Genomic DNA, 12,486 nt, shown 5'->3' with positions numbered 1-12,486 from the left:
TGTGAAATATTAATAGTGATACTAATTATACTGATAAAGTTTATGGTACTTTGAGATAAGGAGCATGCTTGTTGATTCCCTCCCCTTTATCATAATCGTGCACTTACATCCTGCTTTACTCAGAAAAGCAACACCCAGGGTGCGGTTTTATGGGTTTAGTTTGTAACGATCAGCTATCAAAGATAGCTGTGTTAAATAAACCCACAAGGGGTTCTTGATATGAAATGATATTATAAAGGCAAAATAGAACTGACAAATGGAAAGAGTAGATTTTCCGACTTACAAGATTGTCGCCATCTTGAAAGATGAGATCTTCACCCGTTTCGGTGTCGCACGTGAGTTGGTTTCTGATCGCGGAGCGCAGTTCACTGACCATGAAATGGCCAACCTCAGTAAATCCTGGGAAGTTTACACACGGCGGCGTGCGTTGAAGCTTCAACGCTTCTGCCCATTCACTTTGAATGGGGTGACGTCACGCTTCACCGAACTGCAATGTGGGAGCAAAGCGTAGAGCAATGTTCTACTTTTGAAGCTTCGACGGAAGCGTCAGCCAATCGAATCATATGCCAGTACAAGCTCTAGCCAATCAAACCACTACTTTGAGAGCAAAACTAAGAGATCTATGGTTACATCGCTCAACACCATCTCAACACCCATAGAGTGGCGAGATGGTAATCGAAAGATAATCTTTCTCTCTCTATTGACTTCAATACATAATTTTAGAGTGGCGAAGTCCCTCCCCTTCCGGTGGACCTCCATGGGACCTTATTTTGAAAAAATTATGTATTGAAGTCAATGGAGAGAGAAAGATTATCTTTCGATCCCGTTTGAATTGTGCCACGAATTACACATATGATGTTTGTCAATTTAAAAGATAATTTTGCAAGTCAAAAAAAATAAATGTGTCGTAAAACTGTGAAGTAAGACATTTGTTTGTGTGAAACGCTCAATGAACTACATCATGGTCTCGCAGAACAACACACGTCACCAAGATGGCCGTCACTACTGTCTTGTCAACAAAACGATTGACTACTCTCACTATCACCACAATGAAACAAGTCCAGAAGAATGTCATGCAAAGCTGCCTGTGTAATAGATTGTTTTTGTAACATTGACAGTATTTTAACTGTTACCTTTGACCTTTGTTAATGTAGTTTAATTGTAGGATGTTTGGAAAGGATGAGAAGGTATTCTGTCTGCGCTTGTTTGTATTTCTTTTGGAGACGTGTGATCTGTTAAACTGTGATCGACTAGATGGCCTTGATCTGGGAGACGGAGATCGATTGCTCTTGTCTCCGCCCACATATCTGGGGGGTTTCGCGGTACTTAAGTACCGGAGAATGAAACCTAACTTTGACTCTTGTCAAAATTCTTCCCTTTTATCAGGTATGTAGATAGTACAAAACCATAACAAATTGGGCCAAACTATAACATAACATGTGTAAGGAGTGTTTTAAAGCGGTTGTGTGAAATATTGAGTGTGTTACTATTACGTTTTATCAGCTTGGGCTGATGTGTGTGATAGCCGAGAATGTGTGTAGTAACGTCTACATGGTTACATGAACAAACACTGCGTAGCGCGCATTTGCCGCCATCTTGTGTATTGTGTATGCACACAGTTATATGTAATATGTTGTCTTTATATTTTAGTTAAATAATTCTGTGAGGGTTCTGCTATGTTGTCAATTATATTATCTTATCAATGATATTGTGGTAATTAAGGAGTCTCATGATTGAAATACAGTGTTAATAGCCAAGTTGTATGTGCTATTGAAAGGTGTTGCATTTGTTGACTGACTCGAGTAAAGTACCGGAGAATGAAACCTAACTTTGACTCTTGTCAAAATTCTTCCCTTTTATCAGGGGAGTAACATTTGGGGTCTCGTCCGGGATGAATGTGACGAGGGCCAGCTGTTCCAGATAGATGTCCCCGATCATCATTCAACCCATCTTCACTACAACTAGGGTGGACTACGACGTGTGGTGGTTCAATAGCTACGGAGAGGGACTTGTATATAATCTGAGGTCAACTACGGGTGCCAGGAGAGTTACGCTGTCTCATCTGCAAAGTGAAGGTTCTATATTACACTGACAATGTCCACAGGAAAAGAGATTGAAATGGACTCCTCAGCGCTAGAAGACTTGAAGCTAGTAGTGTTAATTTCGTTGACTAAAACTATGACGAAATATGTTCGTCAATGACCTTTTTTTCCATGACGAAAACGAGACGATGATGAGACGGCACCGACGGCAGTAAACAATAAATGTAACGAAATCATCATGCAATATCGTTGACGAAAAGTGACGAGACGAAAATGTAGTTTACTAAATAAAAACTATGCCAAAATCTCTCTTTACTTTAGAGAGATAACGTTGCATCTCCGATAGTCAGTTTTTCTCCCAGCAGTTCCATTTCCGGTGCTGCGGCAGGGCAGCAGCTGTGTCTGTGCTGCGGTACATTTGAATTACACCGGGCAGCGGCACAATATGAACTGTCAGGAAGACTCGGGTCTAACTCATGGTCTAACTAACCTTATTTAACAGAAAATGAAATGGCAACAACAGGGCTTGGGAGCAGTGGTCGCACTCGCGTTAACCGAATACCCCCCCGTCAGCGCGAGTGAGTGATAAATTGTGCACTCGACGGATAATAATGGATTATGACGGAAATGTTACAATCCTGTCCATCAAAATGACTGACAACGAAAAAGTCTAAAGCCACCACTGCTTGGGAGAAAGAAACTATGTGATATGTGGGCCCATTTTCGCTACAATGAGGCGGAAAAAAAAAGCAAATGCATTGTTTTATCAGAAGGAAAGCAATGTGGCCATAACACAGCTGGTAAAAACACCACAAACCTGACCAGATACACTCTGCAAAGCTGCATTCTTAAATCATTCAACCTGTGTTTTTCATCAAATAAGGACAAGATAATCTTATTTATATACTAAAATGACAAATTATTGGTTTTGGCTAGACTAGTTTGACTGAAATGTTCTATATAATCTGATGACTAAAAAAGACTCAACAGTTTTCATTGATAAAAAGTAGACTAAAATAATTAGTTTTCTTTGACTAAAATAAGACTAAAATGCTCAGACTTTTAGTCGACTAAAACTTGACTAAATAAAAACAGGATGAAGGTGACTAAATATGACTAAAACTAAAAAGGAAATTTAACACAGGACTAAGACTAAAACTAAATTAAAATATAGCTGACGAAATTAATACTAGAAGCTAGAAGTTGGTGGTAAACTGTACATACTGACAAGGGATGATTTGATTGAAGTGTGTGATTTCCTAAATATTGCCAGGTCAACTTTTGAGTATGTATCAGGTAAAAGCCGTTCGTCTCTCATCTCACATGTTACAATGCACTTAGAGAGAGAAGAGCTAAGTGAACTTGAGGATCAGGGTATGGCAGAGCTACTTGTTCTAAAAGATAAAATAGTTGAGTTACAACAGGCTGCTTTATTAAGAGAAGATAACAGAGAAAAAGAGCAGAGTTCAGGTGACAAACAGACAGACGTGGTGCAGGAACATGTCATACAGCCGTCAGAAAGAGAAAGTTTGCTTCAAGAGATAGAGAAACTACAGTCAGCCATAGCATTTTCACTACAGGCAAAACCAGATCAGACCAGTGGGGCCCAAAGGTTAGTGAGTGGGGAAGGTAATACTATTAAACAAGACAATGTGACTGTCCAACAGACCCCCCAACCACGTGTCTCATTACAGTGGAGCAGAGAATTCAAAATATCAGGCCAGATTGGTGAGCCAGGTCAAAAAGACAAACTTACATTCTCTAGTCTAGCACACCAAATTGAGCAATGCTGTTGGGACATTACACTGTTGTTGGTTACTCCCTGTCCCGTGGGGGTAACCCTGTTTCGTTTAAAGGGACCTCTCTGTCTGGTCCGTTTCCTCTCAGCCTGCAACCTGCGAGAAAATGTTCACTACTACCACACCTGTAGCAATGGGTGCAATACTCACTTCCATTTTGCTAGCAGCCAAAACATTTTCTTAAGCGTGCACGACTTGGCCCGGAGAGGTTGGGTTGTGGTGTGTTATGGAAATCTGGGACCCAAAACACGGCTGGAGAGTACAAGTCAAAGTGATCAAAACAAATAAATGGTGAATCGAGAAAAGCTGTCTTTTGGTTATTTATTTGAAGCTTCAAATACACGATACAATAATATAATGTCACAAGTCAGACAGAGTGTAAGAAAGTCTGCCCGAGAGTGCGCAGAACAATGAAGAAGCAGAGATTATATAAGAAAAGAGTGGGAATGTTATAACTCTTGTGTTCACACGGTCAGATTGTTTATGAGACACCTTCTGGCCTTGAGCAGATAGCATAACGGTTCTTGTGTGACTCCCAGTCGGCTAAAACAGCTGTGGCCTTGCAGAGCCTGGGAATAATCCATAAGAGAATATAATAATAATAATAATAATAATAATAATAATAATAATAATAATAATAATAATAATAGTAGAAAGCACATCAGGAAATAAGAAGCATTTGGTTTAAGCATATGAAAGATATAATAAGAATGATATAATAAAAAATGTCCACTACATTCTCCCCTTTTGATCATACTTGATCAATAAAAAAAAACAAATGATAGGATAGACTGATATAACACATCAATGAATACACTCCGTCGCTGGTTTAAGTAAACACATCACAAATATATCATAGAAAACTGGCTGTTTTTGTGGAGGACAGACTCCAATATAATGTAAGCATAAGAGAGGAGATACACACATGATTATATTGATAAATCGGAATCAGACTCTTCTGATTCTAGCTGATCTATCTCACTGTGGCGCAAAGGATTGTCGTGTAATGGAATAGTAGTATACTGAACGAAAGCTGAGGATACCATGCTGGAAACGCACTTCTTCAGTATTGGGATAATCAAACAGGTACAACTCATTAATAGGCCAAAAATGATCGCCAGGGGTGTAACTATCCTAGCCAGCCATGCTTCCCACCCGCCTGATGTAAGCCAGGCCCACCAGTCCCAGCCCCCTGCGTTGGATATGTCATCAGCTTTCATGTCAGCTAACAGGTTGTTAAGATGCAGCACGGTGTCAGTGATGTTCTTGGTGGCGTCGGGAATGTAAGTGCAACAGGAGTCACCGATCACATGACACAGGCCACCCTTTGAAGCGAACAAAAGGTCAAGAGCAAATTGGTGCTGCATGAGCATGTTCCTAGAGGCTATTATGAATGGGGTCAATGCCTGGAAGCCTTGCGTCGTCTCATAAGTCAGATTCTCTAGCCGGACGTGTAAGGTATCTATTTTATGGGCATTGTTTACTGTACCCCACCATGGGAACAGGCCAACCATGAATTTAGCTCCAGCGGACGTCATATCTCTTTTTACCTTGTGGTGGTCGGGGTGTTGGAACTCTGGGTAATGATGTGTCGTGTGCATTAAGGACGTGAGTACAGTGACTGCTGGATTCAAATCCACTAGAGTGCATGTACCTATCCAGAGGGGAGCCAGAACTTGATAGAGCTTGTTGCCGCACAACCAAACGTAATCTTCTGGCGCGCTAAACCCAGCATCACTGGGCCACGCCAGTTGGAGGGAAATATGTTTAACATCAGGGTATGCTACGTTAGAAAGGATTCTTTCAGGGGCACCAGATATGTGACAATACGAGATTTTGTAAGCACCGTAACTGCACGTGTTCCGTAGAATACGGGTACAACCAGTAGTAGTGCCTAGGAAAAAATAAGGTGGTGTAAGAGACGTTTTGTGGTATACTCTCTGGATGCAGAGGCTGTGTTTCATCCCTCTCAAATGACTGGAGTGCACATGGCTGACGGGTTGGTACTTTGCGTATGTGGTGTCAAGCGTGGATGCACGCAAAGAGGAGTTAGACCGATTACTGCATGGTGGGGGAAGCTGCCTAGCATAACGCCACTCGGTTACGCTGTCTTCACCCTTGATGGGCCTTGTCAGAGCCATAAACGCACAGAGGTGTTCAACCTGGGTCGACGAACTGGCACGGACACTGATGAGTCCTGGGGGAAAAGGGTGCATGCATAACATGACCCATCTTGTCCTGCGGCCTGCAAGAATGATCTCAGAGTGTGCCACCAGACGTTACCGGTGATCCCATTACTGGTCTGACCCACATCAATGTTGCTATGGTCGCCTATGTATAGATTAAATGTAGATGTACCTATGGATGTCAACAGTGGCGTCAAAGGTTGCTTACGCTTTTCCGGGGTCTGAGTTTTGGGCGCGATGTCTATGTAAAATGTGCCACACGGGTCGGCGCCGGATACATACATACAGACAACATAATAACCCCTGTCTGATATCTGGGCAGCCTGTAGTTGCAACAGGATAACGGGGCTCGATGAATTGACCTTGGAGATAGACAATCTCCCTTTGATGTTTGTTTTGTCGTCCCATAAGGTATAACCCCAATCGGTGTGCGCGGTGGTCCATAAAACAAAAGTCCAGCCCCCCGAGCAGTGACTGTCACTCTCGACATAGCAAATGTAGGCGTCTGCCCCCCACAGTTTCTTAGGGTCGGGGCAATGCATGTAGTTGCACGGGTCTAACTGCACTGCGCTATCTTCCCCATCCCTTAGAGTAATGTTACCAATCCCTGTCTTGACCAGCCCCTCGACCCATGTGGTTCGCCCTGCTTTCCCCCGCCCCTCGACCCATATGGTTCGCCTTCCTTTCCCCATGAACCTCTTAGATACCTCGATTTTGGCTGACATGCTGTATGCTGACCCTGGATACATAAAATATAGGACTAGTCCTAACACAACTATCATGGCAAGTATGCAGAGGAACCATTCTATGATTGTCCAGGCTCTCCAGTAGTATTCACATTGCTCACGGTTGCGTTGTCGTCTCTCCAGGCGAGCCCTCATCACGAGGGGGAAATGTTCCATGGTGTGTGTGAGTGTATTCTCTTGGTCGATTTCGTGACACGGACCGTCAGACTTCGCACACTGATAACACAAACGAGGAACCAGAGAGCATATGAAACCGCTCAGCTGGCACTCGCTCGTGACACCTTGTGTGTAGTGTGTTTTGGTGTATGTAGTGCAAGTGTGGTGCTGGTGGTGACTAGGACACGTCACTTGCTGTCATCTCTGTTGGTGACTCGGACACGTCACTTGTTGTCATCTGTTGGTGACTTGGACACGTCACTTGTTGTCATCTGTTGCTGTTGGTGACTTGGACATGTCACTTGTTGTCATCTCCTTCTACCGTTTCTCCTTTCCTGTGACTACGACCTTGCAGTGGCTGGCGTGGACCCACGTAGCTCTCTCGGCGACCTTGACCGCTGTCTGGGTGACGAGAAGCACCTGGTAGGGACCTTGCCAACGATTGGATTTCCAGCTCTTTCTCCGGAAATCCTTGACCAGCACGAAGTCGCCCGGTTGAAGGCGGTGAAGTGGACCAGTGGCAGGAGTAGGCAAGGCTGCAGCTACCTGACGTCGGATGTCTGCTAAAGTGGATGATAGGTTAACACAATATGACAACATAGCATCCTCACACAAAGTTGTGGAGGGAAGAGGACATCCTGGAGCCTTGAGTCCAATCTGTGGAGGAGCCCCAAAAAGGATTTCAAATGGGCTGAGTTGACTCCGTGTTCTTTTCCGCATCCTCATGTACATCAGCACAATGGGCAGAGCTTGTGTCCATGACAGACCTGTGTCTGCACAGCATTTTGCTAGTTTGTTTTTGATTGTGCCGTTCTCTCTTTCCACCCCACCCCCACTCTGCGGGTGATAAGCACAATGCTTTCTGATGTCCATGCCCATGTATTCTCCTATCTGCGTAATGGCCTCATTAGCAAAATGTGAACCGTTGTCACTAGAAATGTTGTCTGGTAGTCCCCATCTAGGAATGATTTCCCTCAGTAGTGCCTTTACCACAGCATTTGCTGTCTGTGCTTTTACTGGGGAAGCTTCAACCCATTTGGACCACATGTCGACCACCACTAAACAGTGCTTCTTACCCTCCTTACCAGGATCTAGCTTGGAGGAGAAATAGGCCACAGGCCTCTGTTTTCCTCCATGATCTTGCAGTAGAACTGAGGTCATACACCCATGTCGTTCATCTACTGCCTGAGTGAAAGGTTTAGTGTGATCAGGTAGACTTAGAGTCGGTGGGGATTGTAGAGCCAGCTTCATATTAATGAAGGCTTCGTCGGCTTCCGGTGTCCATATAAGATGATCTGTAGGTTTCAAACCAGTGACGTATGTGATAGTACGCAGTGGTAACTCGATTGGAGAATAGTTTGGAATGAATGACCTGCAGTATGAACGAAAACCCAAAAATGACATCATCTGTCGCTTAGTGGTTTTGGCAGAGCAGCCAATGATGAAATACGCTTATCTGAAAGCGTTTTCCCCTCTCCTGAAATGACATGACCCAAGAATGTAACTGTTCTTTGTACATATTGGAGTTTAGACAAACTGGCCTTATGGCCTTCGGCTGCGAGGTGCATTAACAAAGCAATAGTATCAGTCTCACACTGTTCTGCTGTAGGTGCGCAAATCATAAGATCGTCAACATACTGGATCAGAGCAGTGCCTTTAGAAACTTGGAGAGAGGCCAAACTTGTACACAATGCTTGGTTGTACACAGTAGGTGATTCACAATAACCTTGACACAGACGTGTAAAAGTGTAAGGTTTACCATCATATTCAAATGCAAACCAGAATTGGCTGTCTTTGTGTACAGGGACACTGAAAAATGCATTTGAGAGGTCAATGACAGAAAAAAATGCTGCAGAGGCTGGAACTTGGGAAAGAATCAGATACGGATTTGGGACCAACGGTGCCCGAGCGTGAACCGCTGCATTGACAGCTCGCAAATCCTGGACAAATCTCCACTCGTCAGGAGGTTTGTCTCTGATCTTTTTGACAGGAAACACTGGAGTGCGGACCGGGGAATCGTTACACGGAATAATGATCCCTTGTTTAAGCAGAGAGGTAAACACTGGCCGAATGCCATCAACAGCTTCACGTTTCAATGGATACTGAGGTTGATTTGGACGGAACGTGGACTTAGGAGTGATAACCACCGGCTCCGCAGAGCGGATTAAACCTACGTCATATTTGTGAGCTGCCCACAGTGTTTGAGGCACTGTTTTTAGCGCATCAGGGAGCTCAGAAATATGACTGAAAAATGAGAACTCCGGGCCAGATGGGCCAGCACCGGAGTTAACATAGTCATCATTACCTGTCAGAGTCAGAGAACGCAGTACATGCACTGAGCAGTCAATGTTGTACTTAAACACGTCATGTGATGGGGAATACTCAATCAACGGGTCGTCTGTGATAGTCCAATCAGTACTAGATTCCCAGTCTTTAACGATTGGACCCAAATCCCTCCATTTCTCAGTGGGCCCCCTGGCTAGTGAAATGTGTGGGACCGCCCCTGGGATTTGATACAGCTGGTTTTGTGTGTGTGTTAGTCCAACAGAGATAGCGCTACACAGCGAATTCCAATACATTGTTTTAAGCATGATCTCATCATTCAAACATTGCAAAAAACTCTCATCATAGTATATACATGCATCATTATCAACCACGTTCGCAGTACAATGCAAATGAGAAGTTTCCATGAACACAGCAGGTGGAAAAACACGTTGATGAGTCAAACGCAACAACTCCTGAGAATCAGGAGTTGTTAACAGCCATTGGTACACATTTAGTAATTCTTTATCATCAAATGTGGGGTTTTGAACCATCAATGGAGTTGGTCGTCGGACTTTGAGTCCCTCATTTGTAGAAATGAGGTCTAAGCCGAAACGGAGAATCAGATCTCGTCCCAGTAAATTTATTGGGCAGACAGATGATAACAGGAAACTGTGTTTGATTGTTGTTGGAAATGGATGGTTATCATCACCACCGTTATCTTTACACTGAAGTGGTATCGAAAACTTCTCCTTCACCGTTACCCCCCCTGCTCCTATCGAGTGAATGAATCTTCCACTAAATTTGCAATCTGGCAGATCTGCCCTTTTTAGCACAGAGTGCGTAGCACCGGAATCAACCAGAAATGTAATATCAACCCACATTATAGCTAAGGTCAGTGTGGGAAATTTCTCAAATGCTTTTTCCGTGTCATATTTCAAATATGTACCCTCTTTAATTACAGACATTTTCTCTAATTCTTCCAATTTCTTAATCGCGTGTATGATATGATGTGTGTGTGTGTGTGTGTGTGTGTGTGTGTGTGTGTGTGTGTGTGTGTGTGTGTGTGTGTGTGTGTGTGTGTGTGTGTGTGTGTGTGTGTGTGTGTGTGTGTGTGTGTGTGTGTGTGTGTGTGTGTGTGTGTGTGTGTGTGTGTGTGTGTGTGTGTGTGTGTGTGTGTGTGTGTGTGTGTGTGTGTGTGTGTGTGTGTGTGTGTGTGTCACTTCCCTGGTTTGATGTGGTTGGCATGGGGTCCGTCTCCTCGGACCGAACTCCCTCCTCCTCCACTCTCTCCCTCCGATGTCAGTTTGAAGAATTTTGTCTGTTATGATCCGATTTATCCGAGCGAAAGTTCTTTTTCTGCTTCTCGTGTGGGCATTCAGCGATCCGATGACCCGTCTCTCCGCAGTTAAAAGAGCGATTGTGGTTATTGCGGTCTCTTCCCCGTCCTCTGCCTTTTCCTCCCCGCCCACGAAAACCCCCTCGGTTCCCTCTGCCCTGGCCCTCACCTTGGGTCCAGGCGGTTGTGACAGCCTGGACCATGGTCAGCTGGGCCTTGTCTTTGCGGTCCCGGCATTTCTTTTCTTCACTGGCCTTTTCTTCTGAGAGCCGTTTCTCGGCATGCACGGCATGCTGGCGAATTTCAAGAAGCCGGGCACCGTCCAGTACACCAATGCAGGAGTTTCGCACCGATGCAGAAATAGCCGGGGATAGGCCGTTGAGGAAAGCGTTGCTGAGGTGTGTCTCCCACACTCCCACTTCTGCTAGTTCCCCGGACTCTTGTTTGATAATGCCGCTATTCTCGATGAACACGTGTTCTAAGCGGTGGTAATAGTCATTTACTGTTTCCTCTGGGTTCTGCTTACATGCATAGATTCTTGACATGTTGACTTTGACGGGGAACTTTGTAGTTATTGCAGTCTCTAGGCGGCCCAAAGCCTCGCGGTAGGTAGCGTTCTGGCCATCCTCCCACTCGGGTTTTTTCATGTGCTGTTGACCTCCCAGTATTTCGGTGAAGTGGCTGACGTGTGTCGGACCCATTTTCAGAGTCAACAATATCTTTATCTCCGGCATGGTAGGGGAGAATTGTCTACAGAACATGAGGAGTGCTGTAGCGAATTTAGCACCTCCTAACTCAACATCTGGCAGGTGATCTCTTGATATCTCCTTCATCTCTGCTATGGTCCATGGGCGATAGACTAATGAAGGACCATCATGTCCGGCCACCTGTATCATAGGACAGGCGATAGTAATATGCTCTTCGTCCTCCTGTTCGCTCTGGTTTCGGAGGCGTTCTTTTTTGTAGATTACAGCTTCCTTCGCGTCTCTTTCCTTTTTCTCTCTCTTGTCCTGGATCTTTTTCAGTCTTGCTTCTTCTTCTTCATTTTCTTTTCTCTGTCTCTCTTCGTCTCTTTCCCCTCTCTGTATGTCCTGCTGTGCAGCTGCTCCAGCGGCGTCTGGTATGCTGACCTCTGGTCTAGCAGCAGCAGCCCCTCCAGGAGCCTCCTCAGCAGGTAGCAGACGGGGAGGTGGAGGAGGGAATGGAAACCCCGAGTCGAGGAGAGGGTCCCGCACGCCTGCAAACAGAGGATAGAGGGAAGCATGTGGTTTATTTGTGGAGGAAACACCAAACACTTTTTCTCTTCCTTTTCACTTTTATCCTCAGCCTGTATCTTTTTTATTTCCGCGGCCAATTGCCTTCTTTCACGGCACTCTGCTTCATCCTCCCAGTATTTTAAATACTTTCTATGAGTGTCCAGTTTCTCTAAGTCTTCTACTTTAATTTTACTCTTCTTCTTCATTCCATCTTCACACTCTTGTAATTTATCTCTTAGGTTTTTGATTTTTAATTTACTCAAAGAACCTCCCTTAGGAAATCCGAACATTTCCGTCCATATATTTAATTTAGACAGACTTTCTTCACCATATTTTGCTCGCATGACATCCACAATCGGACCCTCAGGAGGCTGTACAAACCCCCTCCCCTGCTTTGCTCCCATAACAAAGTCTTTTAAAGTGTTACCAAAATACTCACTTCCATTTTGCTTGCAGCCAAAACATTTTCTTAAGCGTGCACGACTTGGCCCGGAGAGGTTGTGTTGTGGTGTGTTATGGAAATCTGGGACCCAAAACACGGCTGGAGAGTACAAGTCAAAGTGATCAAAACAAATAAATGGTGAATCGAGAAAAGCTGTCTTTTGGTTATTTATTTGAAGCTTCAAATACACGATACAATAATATAATGTCACAAGTCGGACAGAGTGTAAGAAAGTCTGCCCGAGAGTGCGCAGAACAA

Source organism: Pseudochaenichthys georgianus, chromosome 1 (genome assembly GCF_902827115.2).
Source record: "Pseudochaenichthys georgianus chromosome 1, fPseGeo1.2, whole genome shotgun sequence".
NCBI classification, from domain to species: domain Eukaryota; kingdom Metazoa; phylum Chordata; class Actinopteri; order Perciformes; family Channichthyidae; genus Pseudochaenichthys; species Pseudochaenichthys georgianus.
Note: the sequence above shows the minus strand (reverse complement) of the source record.